Source organism: Montipora capricornis, chromosome 14, assembly GCF_036669925.1.
Source record: "Montipora capricornis isolate CH-2021 chromosome 14, ASM3666992v2, whole genome shotgun sequence".
Lineage (NCBI taxonomy): Eukaryota > Metazoa > Cnidaria > Anthozoa > Scleractinia > Acroporidae > Montipora > Montipora capricornis.
In genome coordinates, this window is record NC_090896.1 from 8365344 (window position 1) to 8383258 (window position 17915).

Here is a 17915-nt window from a genome sequence, read left to right on the forward strand (position 1 = left end):
CTAATGTGTTTCTCTCACAATTTGAACCTTTGAACGGACTCCAGAAGGACACGATTCTTGTGGAATACTTTTAAGCCGTTCAAAAGACTCGCACGCAGGTCGTGTTTTTCGGGTCTAAAAACTACTTCTGTTCCTGTTCCTGTTCAGTTATGTTTCAGTTACTTATGACATTGAGCTAAAAATTCCCTTTTCGATACGGTGAGTGTTCTGGAAAAAGAGCAAAATTAATCGTCTATGCCGAAATGGATATTCATAATGAACCAAAAACCACATGCCTTCACCCACTGGATGCCATTTATAGTTTAAACTTCCATGGTTATCAGGCTCATAAAGATACAATGCAATCTTAGTTTCCCTAAACTATAAAAACTACGTTGTTAAGTAATATTGGATTCAATCCCATCTGGAGGTATTTTTTATTCGAGTATGCATGGCTGGAGTTTAAACTAGAACGCGTTAATTTATTCGAAGCTTTACGCCCAATGGAGAAGACCTTTGTCACGATTTCGGCAAGTTACTTGGTCTTTCAATCTAGTAAATGAATCACGAGAGCTTTATTTGCTGATTAGTTCTTAATGGTCACGTGATTCTTGAAAGTACACGGCTTAGTTTCTAATTGTTGTGGCTCATAAGGATGGATTTCAGTTACATTTTTTGTCAGACTCTTCTAGTTCCAAATGTTAAACTGGTCGTTAAGGAATAAGGGAACCCACGGTAGTGATTCCATTCTATTGTTGTCATTGCTCAAAAACAGCTCGGGAAGAACAAAAGCAAAACTTAACTATGTTCGGGCCCGTACGAACTGGGCAACCTGTTGTTTAGTTTGCGAAAAAACCTGTCATCGTTTCCGTGATACAAGTGCGCACGGTGATTTTTTCCCACCAAATTTTGTCAAGCCTTACCAAACTTCAAAGGCGCCGAGCAGGACAAAGTTTTGTCAGGCATGAAAACTATACATATTATCAATTTACACGGCATGATCTAAAGAAAAGGTTTTTAAGTGCGGCCACGATTACCAAATTGGAAATTTGGCGGGGACAATTTTTGTTGATTTATTTGGTCGAGCCAAACAAATTTTGTCAGCCTAGTGCGCACGGGCCCTTACCAAGATTTGTGTATCTAAATGACAAAACAAATAGTCACATGATCCTTGAAACTACACGCTTTGACTTAAATGGTGTCGTTATTTGTTATAAGGCTCTTAAGGATACAATTCAATATTGTTTTTGTTGAAAAATAATATTGATACTGTCCACACGAAAGCTCCATGAGCTTATCCCATCTCGTCACCAGAGCCTCGGATCTTATATCTGCGCATGATCCGAGGCTCTTGGAAACTCAATGTAGGAGAACATGTGCAGTAGGGTTCTCATAGCCAAAACCTTATGGCGCTTGCTCACTCCTCGTGCTAACAAGAATGCACCAATCAGAGGCGCTTTTCATTGTTGAGGGTTCCCCAGAGCCTTCTCTTCCTCAGTCAACACAGACTGTGGCCAGAGTCCGTGTCCTTGTTGACCAAAAGGAAAGCGGACTCTAGGGACGAGATAGGAGCTAATCTGTGCTAACGGTTTTCTTGATCCTTTCAAGTGTATGCTCAGTTCAAATCGGAGCGGTTTTTTTTAATTTAAGAAGCACTTGGCGTTTTTCTTGCCTTTGTGTTATCATCTGCATCTTGCTCTTAAAATTCCAACTCAAAGACCTCCGAGATCGTGTTGTAGAAATTAGTTAAGAAGAGATGTTCCCGGTCACACCAGGAATTGACAAGAGACAAGCAATGTTAAGAGTAAATTCATCACTGTCGTGTTTCGATGTGTTTGACCATACAGTGGTTCACCCCGCGATTGATCGATTATAAGAAGAGAAAGTATCTGGATTTAAGACTGGGTCTCCGAAAACTCTATCCCGACTACGAGATCAAGCAAACCAATATAGTGTTAAACCTCCTGGGAGCTTTCAACACCACCCTAAAGTAAGAACTCTCTGATCTAGCCCCCAAGAAAGATGTTACTTAAGTGCTAACCAACTGTCAGAAGTGGATTATATCACAGAACTGTGAAATCACCAAAAAATTCTACAGTTTAAGGCAATGAAACACACATTTTTTTTAGTCCAGGAACTGTTGCCTAGACACTGTCCGCAGCAAGTTTCAAAACAAATTGTACACTGGAAAGCTATTCAATACAACAGATAATAATAGTTTATTAAGTTCTCTTGTAGTATTACATACTAAATTATCGAACTAGAGTATGGGATGTTATAAGAATATAAAATCATGTACAATATACAAGAAAAATAAAATATTTAAGGTTAAGTTGCCCTCTTGACTGAGTTCATCAGTCGCCCTATGAGGCGACTGAATGAATGAGTGGGCGAGGGTGAGTGAGTGAGTGAGTGAGTCAGTGAGGGAGTGAGTAAGTGAGTCAGTGATTGAATGAATATGAATGAACGAATGAAGGTTAAGTTGCCCTCTCGACTGAGTTCATCAGCCGCCATACGAGGCGACTGAATGAATGAATGAATGAATGAATGAGTGGGCGAGGGTGAGTGAGTGAGTGAGTGAGTACGGTGAGTGAGTGAATGAGTGAGTCAGTGATTGAATGAATATGAATGAACGAATGAAGATTAAGTTGCCCTCTCAACTGAGTTCATCAATCGCCCTATGAGTCATGCTAACGTGTAATTCAAAATTCATTTCTCTGATATAATTTCATCGCCATAGGTGTTGTTCAATGGCACAGATAGAATGAAGGCCTTATTCTGTCCGAATAATTAAGGCTTTGAGAATTATTTTTAGAAGATTTCATTCATCGAGTCCTGTCACTGGAACACATGAGCTCAACACATTCACCTGATCCCAACTGAGTGCCTTCATAGCTCAGTTTTGAAGAGCATTGCACCGGCATCGCAGAGGTTCTGTGTTCGAATGCAGTTGAAGCCATGCACCAGAATCGCCACTATGATGTTTTCAAAAAGAACAAATTCCTTATCTTCTAATACGTTACAACCAATCCGGTGATGACGTAACAAGGCATCTCGAGAGATTTTAAAATACTTTTCGTGAATCGTAAGATATACTGATCGATAATGACAGTGATGGCTAATATGTGGTAACTAACAATTGGGGATGCTCCACTTAAATTAAAGCTGTTATTATTTCAAAGAAGAAATCACAGTGACTGTTATCATCACTAAGGTGCTGCAGTTGAGTTATCGTGGTAACCAATGATCAGTTACATTCTTCTTTGCTTCTCTTTTCCCGGGGTCTGTCGCATTCCAGGCTTCTCACCACGTGGAAAGAACGGCTGGATGCTGCGTGCTTCTCTCTGAAAGTTCAGATAAGATAAATGTTAAAACTTGTGTTTTCCTGACCAACGTATTCAACATGACATCACTGGTTACAAGTTTCGAACTGTCGCCACTTCGGCCAGGTTCGCGTTTCTAAACAGTACTGTAGAAGTGGAAGTAAAAACTTTTTGGTAAGTGATTTCAGTCTTTTGTTGTGCGGCAAAAAAAAAAAATGAGACCGTTTTCTTTTGGTTGAGATACAATGAAGCATTTCCTTGGCGCTCGAAATTTTTTTGACCATAAAGACCACTGACCAAAACATCTCAGCAAAGTGAAAGCGAGAGTTCTAGCCACTTGGGAATTAGTTCGTTTTTTAATGGTTAAACTGTGCGACTGTTTTCTTTTGTTGGAGACACAAAGAAACATGACCCTTGTGTCCGGGAAAAGTCTGTGCCTTTCTTCGCTCAGGCCTTAGTATTTATGAACTGTGTAAACTGCTGACCAAAATATCGCAGGAACGTCTGACATGCTTGTCCGCGAAAAGAAATGGTGATTCGTTATGGTATCGTTCCTCCAACACTCCCCAAAACTCAAGAAGTCAAGTCAACTCCCTTTCAACAAAGGTACTTATGAGATGTCAAACCTTTCCTTGAAATAGCGTTCTTTTTCCATAACCTCCTCCTCTTTGGCATTCAGTCTCCACAACCAAAGCGGCGTGTACAAAGACAGCAACAAGAATGACAAGAGCTATTTTATTCATCTTAAGTTTGTGTTATCTCAATAGGATGTTACTGTGTGGTGCAAAAGTCTGTTGTGGTCTGCGTCTGAAAGGTCTTCCTGTTTTTCTTAATGGAGAAGTAAAACATTAAAATTTGCCAAACATTATTTAATGTGGGTCACTTAGGAAATCACCTACTTTCCCTTTCGTTTAATGGCCTCTTTCAAAACAACTGCCACCTCGTCACTGTTTTAGGAGAGCTTCAAGGCGCATGCGTAAAACACAAAAACTGGTCATTGATTTGATTTGTCATAAAGAACCGAAAAGCGCATGCCTGCACCCACTAGCTGGATGCCATTTTAAACTCAACCGTGATACCAAGATTTGTGTATCTAAGTGGAAAAAAATTCGTGTTTCGATTTGATAATCTGTGAAAGCTGCGAAATCAATTGGAGGTTTTCACGTGACGTCATCGCCGCCATGTTGGTGGACGAAAACAAAAGATCTCTCATTAGCTTCTTTTGTTCGTCCATCAGAAGTCGTACATTTCTCTATTGTTAATTGGTTTCTATAGAGGTTGGTTGCAAACGTCCTTCAGCAAGCAAGATGCCGAAATCGTTTGGTTAAAATAGAAAAGTTATGTATTACTTCATTCAACCATGTCGTTATTTGTTTTAAAATTAACGTTTGTATTTCACTATGCAAAGTACTCTTGTAGTTTGATCACGCAAAATAGGCATGTTTCTTTCTATTTTGCCATATAAAGGGATTCTCGAATTTTCGATCGCTTGTTGGCCTTTTCTAATGGTCTAACTTTCCGTGGGGTAGATAAGATATGTATTTGTGTGAAAATCTGGGAAAACGTCACATTTGTAGGGAAGTTAAATTCCGCCACAAAACCATACATTTACTGAAGTTTGAACTGTGTTTGCCCCACACATCAATATGCTGGCGAAAATCGTGAGAAGGTCTATTAATCCATTAGATCTGGATGCCGCTACCGAGGAGATGAAGTTAAAATGGGAAATCAGTTAAACGTTATGGCCTTAACCTGGGAACTAGAGAAGTTGTGTTGTACAATCTTTGAAAAATTGGGTCGCATCTGTCAGCAAAACTCGAAGTTACATTTCCGGTACAATTGCTAGAGACTGTTGCATGGTTGTTCAGTTAGATCTCGACAATACTTGCAACTTACCCGCGTGTTGTGTATTTGGATTCGCAATTTCTCACTGCGCGAGGGCCTGTAAATATCACTCACTTCTTTAAAGGCACTGAATTTTGTGAACGACGCGTCTATTCTGAGGATTTACGTCTTCTGCTTGATTTGAAAGACGCGTTAATTGATTCTACGTTTACGTCAAATGGAAGTTGTGTCAATAAAAAGAATTGCCTTTCAATTGCTGTCACAATTTGTCAAGTTATTTATCCGTTCAACCGTAAGATCTAGTTCCTAATGAGTGATTAGCGGTCACTTGATTCGTGGAAGTTCATGCTTAAAATTGGTGTCATGGTTACCATTCTCATCCTTGATAGGGTTCACGTAAATTTTCTCTAAAAATAATCATGATACTGATACTGTATGGCTCTCTCTTTGACTTCTTAAACTCTTCATAAAGGAATAGAACCTGCTCGATAGCGCACAACACTTTTTCGTCTTTTGTCCGATTTTATTTGTCACTGTTCTCAAACGACTCGGGAAGAAACAAAAGCGAGGCTGTAACTCAATCGTGTTGCTAAGATTTGTGACTTAAGTGGTGCCGGTATCTGCACCCAGCCCTTAAAAGTCCTAGCCCACAGAACTTCGACTAATGCAACTCTACCTCTCTTTAACACAATATTGTGACATTAAAAGCCAGTGATTGGGGTTTTATAAATGAATGTGAACTAATAATGTGTTTATTCATCCTTTATTCGTTACAAATTAACTTGGCAATCAGTTGACGTAACAAGGCGACTCGAGAGATTTCTGATTTGTAGCGAATCTTGAGATATTCTGATCGATATCGACAATAATGGTTGAGTGTTATGTCGAGTGTCGCAAATGGATGATACTCCTTTTAACATTGTGGTTATTTTATTATTTGCAAAGAACAAATCACTGTTATCAGTAGGGTGCTATGGGTGCATTTAATATCGGGGAAACCAATGATCATTCATTCTTCTTTGCTCAGCTTTGTCCTGCGCTGTCGCATCCAATACTTCTCACCACGAGCGAAGAACGGATGGATGCTTCGTGCTTCTCTCTGAAAGTTCGATTCAGATAAGGTAAAGTTTAAAACAGGTGTTTTCCTGCATGACTTAATTAATAACAACTGAGTTTCGTACTGTCGCTTCTTCACCCAATTTTTACGTCCGGTACAATTCACCTTTATCACTCGGCGGCCATTTTGGAGTCCGTGGGGAATAAAGGCTTTGTCTTTGCATTGTCTTTGCCCGTCCAGCCTCGCACTGAATGAGAGGTTCGACGGGCAAAGTCTTTAGTTTGGGCATTGAGTGATATGGGCCAATACAGTAACTGTGGAAGCTGTTGTTCAAGCTTTATGTGAAATAAGATTTATATATAGTCTTTATTGAAAAACCCAGCGACCGTTTTCTTTTGTTTGAGACGCAATTAAACATAGCCTTGTGACAAGCGATCAGAAATAGTGTCAAGGAAAGCTTCTGATCCTTTTTAGGGCTCAATGATTTTGCACTGTCGGTATGATTTTTCGCGCATGTGACGTGCTTACGTCATGCCTACGACATGACTTACGATTGTCGCAGCGTTTTAAACCATGTTTTAAAATGCTACGACATTTTTTCTGCCGTACGCGGCAATCGTAGACGAGTTGAAAGCCTGTTCTAAGCTTGTCGCATGCGACAAAAATCGTCTTGTATAAATCTTCCCTTAGCAGTTGTGAACTGTGCACACCGCTGACCAAAATATCGCAGGAACTATTGCCAGGTTTGTCTTTGAAAATGTGAGGGCGAAAAAAAATGGTGATTCGTTTGTGGTATATTTAGTCAACCCCCTTCCAACCAAAGCCACGCAACCAAATACTTATCGGATGTCAATCAAACCTTTTCTTTTAACTGCACTCTTTTCCCAGCATCTACAACTCCCCTTTGGCATTCAGTCTCCACAACCAAAACGGCGAGTACAAAGACAGCAACAAGAATGACAAGAGCTGTTTTGTTCATCTTTAGCTTGCGTAGTCTTTAGTATGTAACTTTGTGGTGGCAAAAGTCTGAGGTTGTCTGTGTCTGAAATCCTTTTTCCTGAATGGACAAACACATTATTGAACATTATAAAACACACTATTTTATCTCGGTCACTACGAAAAATCTCCCAATTTTCCCTTCGGCTTAGTGGCCTGTTTCAAAATAGCTGCGCGTCCGTCAATGTTTTGAAAAATCGTCGAGGCGCATGGGCAAAACAGAAACTGGTCAATGATTTGATTTCTCATGATGAACCAAAAACCACATGCCTGCACCCACTGGGTCCCATTTCTAACAAACTACCTTACTACATGAAATTTTTTTGCGATTTTGATGTGAGCATATTTCGCGACACTTAAATTTCGCGATTTTGCGGAAATTTTATGTTTTGAATCACTATAATTTCGCGTTTTTGAGTAACACGCAATTTACATTTCATTGGCGATGATACACTGGCGGAAATACTTCCCTTTCAGTTAATACACCCTTTATTCCCGCCTTCTGTCATCCTTTCAAGACATGAACCCTCCCCGGTGCACTGGTGAAAAAGTTATACTGTGACATTTCCACCAACCAAGTTGTTTTGCCAGTAGAGGCGACAGTTATAATGGAACATCTCCAAAGAACATTGAAGCCATTGAGAGATTTATGCGGCTGCCCGAACAGCACTACAGGGAACCAGTTACAGGTATTGACGTTATTAATGGCCAGTTTTAAGACTGTACAAAGGATTTTAGTGCCACCTGGAGAGGAGATAGAAAGCAGTAGCGATGAAATGACCAAGACATTGCCTCAGAACAGTAAAAAATGTGCACGTGACTTTGTAAACGTTTCAGTGGTAATAAACTCGTCCTTTCTTGGTTATTGACATGATGTAGGTCACTTAATTTTCGCGTCATGTTATATTCGCGACACTTTATATTGTTCGCGTCACTTAAATTTTGCGATTTTTTCAATATCGCGAAATTTGCGAAATCAACGTGTCGCGAAAATTTTATGTGAGGGTACTCGGGAAACAAAAACTCTACCGTAATACCAAGATTAATGTATCAAGGTGGAAAACGTCGTCTCTTAATTTCATAAATTCTGAAAGCTGCGAAATCGACAGCAAGGAAGATGCCGAGGTCTTTGTGGAAAATAGGAGAGTTATTTATCGGTTAACGTTCATTCAACAATGCCGTTATGTGTTAATTATGTGAAATCTTGGTAAACCGTCACTTTGTATAGGGGAGTTATAGAAGCGTGAATTCCGCCACAAAGCCATATATTTATTGTAGTTTCATCTGTAGTTGCCCTGCAAATCAATATGGTGGCGGAAACCGTGAGAGGGTCTATTAGTCCATTTGATCTGGATACCTATACTAAAGAGATGGCCTTAAAATGGCATGCTGCACAGTCGATATCTTTGAAAATTTGGCTCGCTTCTGTCAGTAACCCCGGGGTGTTAGCTCTTGGGTTAAACTGCTGGAGACTGCCAAGCTTTTCACTCCAGTTAGATGTCGATAATACTTGCAATATAACTTACCTTGTGTAAGAACCTGTTATGGCCTAGCAATTTTCACTGAGCAGGGAAATGAAATTTGTGGAATCCATAACTTTATAGCGCTATTAAAGAAGCTTCAATTTGGCAAACATCATACTGAATACGTGCTACACGGCCAACGTTTGCAAAGACGTAACCCTTCCTTGTACATGTACATGTTCATTGCCGTGACTTAGCATCTTCAAATCCCACGGCCTGCTCCCGTCTGACCTTGTAGCTCAGTCGGTAGAGCAGCTGTGATCTAACCCGAAGGTCGAGGGTTTAATTCCCACCCTGGTCAGAATTTTTCTCTGTCCTTGTGTGGGCCCATTTCGATCAGTAGGGCTAACGCTCACATGGTTCATATGGGGCAGAAACTTAGCACTTCACATTACACTCTAATCAGTTAATTCTGTTCAAATATAAGTGCTACTCGGCCAACGTTTGCAAAAACGTAATCCTCCCATGATAAATATTATACTCTTATTTGACCTCTGTTTGCCCTCATGGCGCAGGTCAATGGATCAATTTGATCTGGTTAACCACACCAAAAAGAATGGTGGTGTTAAAATGCGAATCCCACCAAGCTATATTGTACAATCTTAGAAATGTGATTCGCTTCTGTCAGCGAAACTCGAATTCCTGTTTAACTGATAGAGACTGCATAGTTGTTCAATTACATCTCGACAATACTTGCAACTTACCTGCCTGTTGGCTTTATTCTCACTGAGCGGGGTGTGAAAATGTCACTTCTTGTGAAGCTCTGAAAACTTAATATGCCTACTAAAACGAAACAGCGAATAAGGTCACCAGAAAAAAACACATCACGTGCTGATCAGGCTTATCTTGTTTTTCTCGTATGCTAATGTGTTTCTCTCACAATTTGAACCTTTGAACGGACTCCAGAAGGACACGATTCTTGTAGAATATTTTTAAGCCGTTCAAAAAACTCGCATGCAGGTCGTGTTTTTCGGGTCTAAAAACTACTTCTGTTTCTGTTCCTGTTCGATTACGTTTCAGTTACTTATGACATTGAGCTAAAAATTCCCTTTTCGATACGGTGAGTGTTCTGGAAAAAGATCAAAATTAATCGTCTATGGCCGAAATGGATATTCATAATGAACCAAAAACCACATGCCTGCACCCACTGGATGCCATTTATAGTTTAAACTTCCATGGTTATCTGGCTCATAAAGATGCAATGCAATTTTGGTTTCCCTAAACTATAAAAACTACGTTATTAAGTAATATTGGATTCAATCCCATCTGGAGGTATTTTTTATTCTAGTATGCATGGCTGGAGTTTAAACTAGAACGCGTTAATTTATTCGAAGCTTTACGCCCAATGGAGAAAACCTTTGTCAAAATAAACAATGGCTTCTTTGTCACGATTTCGGCAAGTTATTTGGTCTTTCAATCTAGTAAATGAATCACGAGAGCTTTATTTGCTGATTAGTTCTTAATGGTCACGTGATTCTTGAAAGTACACGGCTTAGTTTGTAATTGTTGTGGGCTCATAAGGATAGATTTCAGTTACATTTTTTGTCAGACTCTTCTAGTTCCAAATGTTAAACTGGTCGTTAAGGAATAAGGGAACCCACGGTAGTGATTCCATTCTATTGTTGTCATTGCTCAAAAACAGCTCGGGAAGAACAAAAGCAAAACTTAACTATGTTAGGGCCCGTACGAACTGGGCAACTTGTTGTTTAGTTTGCGAAAAAACCTTCCATCGTTTCCGTGATACAAGTGCCCACGGTGATTTCTTTCCCACCAAATTTTGTCAAGCCTTACCAAACTTCAAAGGCGCCGAGCAGGACAAAGTTTTTGTCAGGCATGAAAACTATACATATTATCACTTTAAACGGCATGATCTAAAGAAAAGGTTTTTAAGTGCGGCCACGATTACCAAATTGGAAATTTGGCGGGGACAATTTTTGTTGATTTATTTGTTCGAGCCAAACAAATTATGTCACACGGGCCCTTACCAAGATTTGTGTATCTAAATGACAAAACAAATAGTCACATGATCCTTGAAACTACACGCTTTGACTTAAATGGTGTCGTTATTTGTTATAAGGCTCTTAAGGATACAATTCAATATTGTTTTTGTTGAAAAATAATATTGATACTGTCCACACGAAAGCTCCATGAGCTTATCCCATCTTTGGCGTCACCAGAGCCTCGGATCTTATATCTGCGCATGATCCGAGGCTCTTGGAAACTCAACGGTAGGAGAACATGTGCCGTAGGGCTCTTATAGCCAAAACCTTATGGCGCTTGCTCACTCTTTGTGCTAACACGAATGCACTAATCAGAGGCGCTTTTCATTGTTGAGGGTTCCCCAGAGCCTTCTCTTACTCAGTCAATACAGACTGTGGCCAGAGTCCGTGTCCTTGTTGACCAAAAGGAAAGCGGACTCTAGGGACGAGATAGGAGCTAATCTGTGCTAACGGTTTTCTTGATCCTTTCAAGTGTATGCTCAGTTTAAATCGGAGCGTTTTTTTTTTTTTTTTAATTTAAGAAGCAATCGGCGTTTTTCTCGCCTGTGTGTTATCAGCTGCATCTTGCTCTTAAAATTCCAACTCAAAGACCTCCGAGATCGTGTTGTAGAAATTAGTTAAGAAGAGATGTTCCCGGTCACACCAGGAATTGACAAGAGACAAGCACTGTTAAGAGTAAATTTATCACTGTCGTGTTTCGATGTGTTTGACCATACAGTGGTTCACCCCGCGATTGATCGATTTCGGTTCATCAGCAAGGATAGACGCCAGAGAACTGGTCGAGGAGGTTCAGAACATTTGCTATTATGGCAACACGACTAAGCACTTCTTTGCTCTTTACGTGCTAAATGTTTGGTTAATCTGCGCAGTCTCGGATTTAAAACGATACTGGTTGCCTACACATACAACAATTTAAGTTAAACTATAACTTTGGATATTTCGGAACCGGCCAATCGTTATTTTCGGTGCTTCCCTGTAAGTGTCTGCAATCCTGGGAACAAAGGAGACTTTTGTCTGATTGGCTGTTGAAAATTGTAGTATCCAGTTTTCCAACCGCGCGCTGTGATGTAAACAAAGATGGCTTTCGAAGCGGTGATTTCAACGTGTGCTTCTTCGATCGTTCTATGTAGCTTCTGCCAGTTGAAGGTGGTCATTTAAACTTTAAGTGACAGGGGAAGATTCTGCAAGGGGAATTTTAGTCGGCGGAAAGTTTTCTTTCGTTACGCTTTTTGTAAGCAGCCCTTTTAGTCTGCTCGGGGAAGCAACGCCTCTGAAGTTGCTTCGAGTCAGCTTTTATACTTTTTAGCTTTATTTCTCCATTTAAGTGAATGCATCGGAACAAATGCTCAAAGTGCGAAAAGACCAGAGCAAAGACCAGATTCCTTTGTTGTGACGGGAGTACTATCTAACGTGGTTGCGAAATATATCCCTCGAGCTCGCATGCTTCGATTTATCCAACTTGAATGCAGCGCTGGAAGGAAGTATGTCACTTCATTCACTTTCTTGCATTGATCGTTTAGAGTTATGAGATGTCCTCAGTCCTTTGAAAGAACATCTTATCTCAATAGATTTGTCGACAGAAATTTAACACCAGCCGCGCCACCTCTATTTTGTGTATGTGTCTGAGGCCAACCTGGTTCACTGCATTTATCTCATGTGCAAACACTCTCAAGATACACTACCTTAAAAATTTCAAGAACTTTCATTGAACGGAACCAAAACATTATTCTTAGATACATCAACTGATCATGAAGGCATGCTTGATAATATATGCTACAATGAGTCAATAATGAAGTTCCAGTTTATTACTTTATTGGATAATTCTGTTCTTGATCTATGGTAACTCCATCAAGTCTAGCGATAGTAATTATTCATTGTTTTCATCATTTATGCTACCAGCGAATTACTCAAAAGTGATGTTGATGTTCTTAGGAAATCTATACAATAGTGAGGAATGATGTGGTCACTGCCATCAGACTTGTAGGTTGTACTGAAATGAAATTTTCTGAATGAGTTCTCTTTGGGGAGGTAAAAATTTCACTTGACCATTTGTAGATGTAAATTACACCCAATTAAAATTGGGATGTCTGGAAATACATAAAGCAGGTCTTGTCTTCTGTGCAATGTTTAAAATTAAAAGGGCAATTAAAGGCAAAGCAGACTTTGTGATAGAACTCTGACACAATATTAACTACTTATTAATTTTGATGTGAGCATTTCATGCTCATTCATATTCATTGCTCACTTTTGTGGTAAGTTACTATCTCACTGCAGAGAATAATGTAAATTTATCTAAATCAGGATGAAAATGTACAAAATGTGCAGCCATTGATCGTAAATGTTTTTAGTCTGTTAATTAACCCATTGACCCCTGGGGGTTCCCTATTGATGAGTTAAATACTAAGTATGGCCGGTTTTGGCCGGTTTAGGGGTGAAAAGGGATTATTAAATATAGTGCATCAGTAATATTACCGTATCAGTAATTGAGCCAGTATTTAATAACTAATGTGTCCCAATAAAATTTAATATTGATTCCAACAGTGTTAAGTAATTAATATACATTGATTTAGGATGATGGAACATCACACACCATTTTGTGTTCCGACATTAAATTTATTTTTTACTTCATTCTTGGTGTATGGCAACTTATAGTAACTGCAAAAAACTTTCAGAAGAAATTGAAGAGAAGGTATACCTGAATATTATGGCTGTTTTGTGTGTCAAAAAGTTTAATTGACCTGGTTTTTGTTTATTTTTGCTGCCATTCCTTGCACACAGTCACGTCTCATAAAACTTGAATGTGCAGACAAAGGTAAAATAATTCACCATACAAAGTTTAAAGAATTGTTATATTTGTATTATTTATTAAATGGGATTCCAAAAGCAGAAAGATGCAAATAGTGACACACACACCCACACAAGGCAGCCACATAAGGGAATGAAAATTTTAAAATATACATTATTTACAAATATAATGTATAATTACTTATCATGTAAATCATCATGAACAAAATTATATTTTACAATAATTACTTGTCATGTAAATTTTACTATACAGTTTGTAAATATCTTTAAAATTTCAATTACTACAGTTTCCCTCAAATTTAAAGTAAGAAATTTATCAAATCGAAAAGTGCAGTGCAAAGTTGTGGTAAGCAGGCATTTTTATTTGTAAATATTACTACACTAACTAAACATTTTTTATGTAATTAAGTATAATTTTTAATAGCTGGGACTAATATTTATTGCAATAAAAGCAAGAGTCTTATTTGCAGTACAGTGCATATGCATTGCATCTGGATAATTTGACCCAGAGTTGAATCATCACATCTCAAAGTGCCAAGTTTCGATGGAAATTAGGTTTACTTTCACAGGGCATTTTCGTGCGCCCTGCCACTTTTGAAGGAAAAGTTTCAAAGCAGTTCGATTCTTCACAAATATGTGCTTTCCATACTAATGGCGATCGCTGGACCAAGACATATTTGCTGAGATTTGACCGAAAGTAACGTGAACACTGACACCATTGTCTGATTTGGGGTAAGAAAATTTCAGTTGCGCGTCAAATATACACGGTTGTAGTTCACATTTCAGGAGGAGAAAAGACAAAAAGATGTCCAGAAGGTATGAAAATCGCACATTAACAATACAGAGACTTTTGATGTCTTAGTCCAGAGAAAATAACACTTGATGGTGGAAAAAACAAGCACTGTTTCGTCGACAAAGAAAAGCACTTTGGTAAACGAAGAAGTCAAAACGTCGGGGTTCAGTATTCGCTGTGCCACTTTTACCGGGAATATCTCTAGTCAAACCTTATCTTTGGCTCACAAAATATCACCTGTTGATGGCTTTTCGTGGACCAACGTCGGAGACAAAAGTCCTGTACTCTTAATGACAGAGTTCGGTTTAAACAGAAAAAGCTATAAACCGATTGACATTTTGCAAAATGACTCTTTCGTCCGGATAGAATGTATTCGCTTCAAAGAGAGAACAAACGAAATTCTTCTGTCATGTTTTTCTGTTACTTACCTTAACTCCATTCATTGATAAATTTTAAGCTGTGACATCCTTTGAACGGATTACCAGCTCATTTACCACTGACGCGCCATAAGCAAATCCCGTCAACCTGGCAAATTTGTTTTGCATTCACTTCAAGCGCGGGTATCCACGTGAAAAAACCACAGCGGAAAATTTTAATGCCGGTTCCAGTTACTTTAATACGTAACATTATTCAATATTGTGATTTGCACATTCAATCATGACCATACGCGTTGCAAATAAGGCAAAATTTTTCCAACTTCGCGTAATCCTTTGACTAGTCTGAGCACACCGCATCATTCTAAAACAGCCGATCTAAGCATGTTTCGTTTCCTCCGAGATAAAGGACTTTACCAAGTAGCAGCAATCGCCGCGGCCTCTCTATCTTTTGTCCCTCTTCTTCCAGTATTTGTACCACAAGTGCATCGACAGCCTTGAAAGTGAATGCAGTAAAAACTACAACTAGCGACAGCGTCGACATCTTTTCCTCCCGCGTTCTAAGACTGTCTCGAAGGTTTTCAACCAATCACAATGCAAATAAAATTGAATTTGCCATTGATGATGCGCATGCGTGGCATTAGTCCCCTTTGTTAATCCTGGGTATAATCATTTGCATCAGTTTTAACTTCCTTGTAAATATAAAGAACTTTTTAATTCATTCATTCGAATTGTGAAGAGTGAGATTTTGGCTTGAACACGGCATAAAGGAAAGAGTAGGTGACACTGATTATTGTATGGAGGCACGAGAAACGGCTGACTAGTCGCTCTTAATTATAAAGGGGGTAGTTTCTAAAGAAACTGTGGTGCTAATCTCTGTACGGTGGCCAATTATTTACGTTATCAACTCCGTTGATAAAACCAAATTTTTGCTCTTAATTATGGTCTGCCTTCGTAGTGATTAAAGGCAGGTTATGCCATTTGGATATGTAAAAGTGCCTCGTAAACCACAACACATTCACAAGAACTTAAGCGGTCTCAGACAGATAGTTGTCTTTAGAGCTTACAGTTTCATCAAAGTTCGACGGTGAATCGTATAAGTTACAATTGGCGGTTTCCAAGCAATATCTAGACACGCAGATATCAATGACGAAAGATAACAAATGAAAGAAGATAATGAGAAATAATGTTTCTGTCATCTAACATACCACGAACATTTCACTAGCCTAGTTTCCAGGTTCTCCGAGTTTCCTGGGTCTCGGGAAGACGGCCATTTTACTTCTTCGAGAGATCAGTTTAGCAGGCGGCTTTACCCACCTGTTAGGTTGGAACCCACACATTGCTTGTGAGTGGTCGTTTATTACTTTATTTTCTTGTTTCTTGGTTCTTGTTTTATTTTTTTTGCTTTTTCAGTCTTTCTTTGCAGTTGTTATGAACGAATGAATGAATGAACGAACGAATAATAATAATAATAATAATAATAATAATAATAATAATAATAATAATAATAATTATCTTACCCCTGCTTCGGTTTGTCTCCTGCTATAGAACTTTGAATATTTAGCATATTTTAGCGTAAATTAGTTTAGGTTATTATATATATACACATACATATTTTAACCTTACTTTTTAATTGTACACTACCTTTTAACTCTAGTTTCACTTGCCGGAGCACAGGCCACGCCTTGGCGCCCTGTGTTCCTTTTAACTGTATAGCATACTGATAGTTTTTACTGCTGCATAATAATAATAGTAATAATAATAATAATAATTAATAATAATAATAGTTAATTAAGTTCTCTTGTAGTATTACATACTAAATTATCGAACTAGAATATGGGATGTTATAACAATACAAAATCTATATAAAATCATTTACAACGTACAAGAAAAATAAAATATTTAAGGTTACGTCGGTCCTCTCGACTGAGTTCATCAGTCGCCCGCCCTATGAGGCGACTGGCTGAATGAATGAAGGAATAAATGAGTGGGCGAGGGTGAGTCAGTGAGTCAGTGAGGAAGTGAGTGAGTGAGTGAGTGAGTGAGTGAGTGAGTGAGTGAGTGAGTGAGTGAGTGAGTGAGTGAGTGAGGAAGTAAGTAAGTGAGTGAGTGAGTCAGTGAGTGAGTCAGTGAGTCAGTGAGTGAATGCATATGAATGAACGAATGAAGGTTAAGTTGCCCTCTCAACGTGTGATTCAAAATTCATTTCTCTGATATAATTTCATCGCCATAGGTGTTGTTCAATGGCACAGATAGAATGAAGGCCTTATTCTTTCCGAATAAAAGGCTTTGAGAATTATTTTTAGAAGATTTTATTCATCGAGTCCTGTCACTGGAACACATGAGCACAACACATTGACCTGATCCCAACTGAGTGCCTTCATAGCTCAGTTTTGAAGAGCATTGCACCGGCATCGCAGAGGTCCTGTGTTCGAATGCAGTTGAAGCCATACACCTGAATCGCCACTATGATGTTTTCAAAAAGAACAAATTCCTTATGTTCTAATACTTTACAACCAATCCGGCGATGACGTAACAAGGCGTCTCGAGAGATTTTTTAATATTTTTCGTGAATCGTAATATATACTGATCGATAATGACAGTGATGGCTAATATGTGGTTACTAACAATTGAGGATGCTCCTCTTAAAATTAAAGCTGTTATTATTTCAAAGAAGAAATCACAGTGACTGTTATCATCAGTAAGATGCTGCAGTTGCGTTATCGTGGTAACCAATGATCATTTACATTCTTTTTTGCTTCTCTTTTCCCGGGGTCTGTCGCATTCCAGGCTTCTCACCACGTGGAAAGAACGGCTGGATGCTGCGTGCTTCTCTCTGAAAGTTCAGATAAGATAAATGTTAAAACTTGTGTTTTCCTGACCAACGTATTCAACATGACATCACTGGTTACAAGTTTCGAACTGTCGCCACTTCGGCCAGGTTCGCGTCTCTAAACAGTACTGTAGAAGTGGAAGTAAAAACTTTTTGGTAAGTGATTTCAGTCTTTTGTTGTGCGGCAAAAAAAAAAAAAGAGACCGTTTTGTTTTGTTTGAAATACAATGAAGCATTTCCTTGGCCATCGAGATTTTTTTAACCATAAAGACCACTGACCAAAACATCTCAGTAAAGTGAAAGCGGGAGTTCTAGCCGCTTGGGAATTAGTTCGTTTTTTATGGTTAAACTGTGAGACTGTTTTCTTTTGTTTGAGACAATGAAAAA

General features: G+C 38.9%; 2 long non-coding RNA genes across 4 annotated transcripts in view; both read right to left on the reverse strand.

Moving 5' to 3' along the window:
• Positions 1–3031: 3031 nt before the first annotated feature.
• On the reverse strand, positions 3032–5462 carry LOC138032836 (uncharacterized). The gene is made up of 3 exons (XR_011128484.1): positions 5199–5462; positions 3929–4130; positions 3032–3323 (listed from the first exon to the last, which is right to left on the reverse strand). It is a non-coding gene; the product is annotated as an uncharacterized lncRNA (long non-coding RNA).
• Positions 5463–5883: 421 nt separating this feature from the next.
• The window catches only part of LOC138032835 (uncharacterized), a 29789-nt gene continuing 17757 nt past the window's right edge, over positions 5884–17915 (reverse strand). Inside the window, exons 1-4 of one of the 3 annotated variants that reach the window (XR_011128483.1) lie at positions 8727–8768; positions 7776–7944; positions 7064–7261; positions 5884–6246 (exon numbers count right to left, since the gene is read on the reverse strand). This is a non-coding gene — a long non-coding RNA (uncharacterized lncRNA). Of the gene's footprint in view, positions 6247–7063; positions 7262–7775; positions 7945–8726; positions 8774–17915 lie in introns of those variants that run through there. The other 2 variants (XR_011128481.1, XR_011128482.1) reach the window with 2 other exon arrangements.